Source organism: Penaeus monodon, chromosome 30, assembly GCF_015228065.2.
Source record: "Penaeus monodon isolate SGIC_2016 chromosome 30, NSTDA_Pmon_1, whole genome shotgun sequence".
Lineage (NCBI taxonomy): Eukaryota > Metazoa > Arthropoda > Malacostraca > Decapoda > Penaeidae > Penaeus > Penaeus monodon.
Window position 1 is genome coordinate 10,801,506 of NC_051415.1, and position 632 is coordinate 10,802,137.

Sequence of the window (632 nt, forward strand, 5' to 3'; positions counted from 1 at the left end):
TTTGGGTTTTCATTATATTGCTAATCTAACAATTTGTGGAATCGTGAGGCGAAATAGCCTTGGCATAACGAAAGACTTCAATAGAGAGACAAAAGGAATGGAAGAAGAGAAAATTTTAAACGCCATTTTTTAAAGGAAAACAAAAGGGGAATAGGCAGAAAGTGTAACATACAAGTGAAAGAGGAAAATGAAGATGTTCACAGATGAGCTAAAGGGGGGGACAGGTGATTCACTACGTTGATATTAGCAAGATTGTGATATTTAAATTTTATTTTCTAATTTTTGTTTGTTTATTTTCAAAGTTACTGCTATAGTTTAATACCCCAAAAAATAGTGTTTATACGCAAAGCAATTAAAACTCTTTCCTTTAAAAATCATAGACATTAAAATTTGTAACTATAGCTAAGTTCAAACCTCAGAAACGATTGTGTATAAAAAAAAACAACAAGAAAGCTACCAAAATAAGACCCCCGCCCCCATTTTAGTGTATTTACTGTAAAAAAACAATCGTGCTTCCTCATCTCATACATATACCTCATCTTATCCATTTGGACATTTTTTTAGCATTATTTTCCACTGTTTTGCAGCTGCTGTTTGTCATGTCATTTTAATAGTAGTATATGCACGATTAT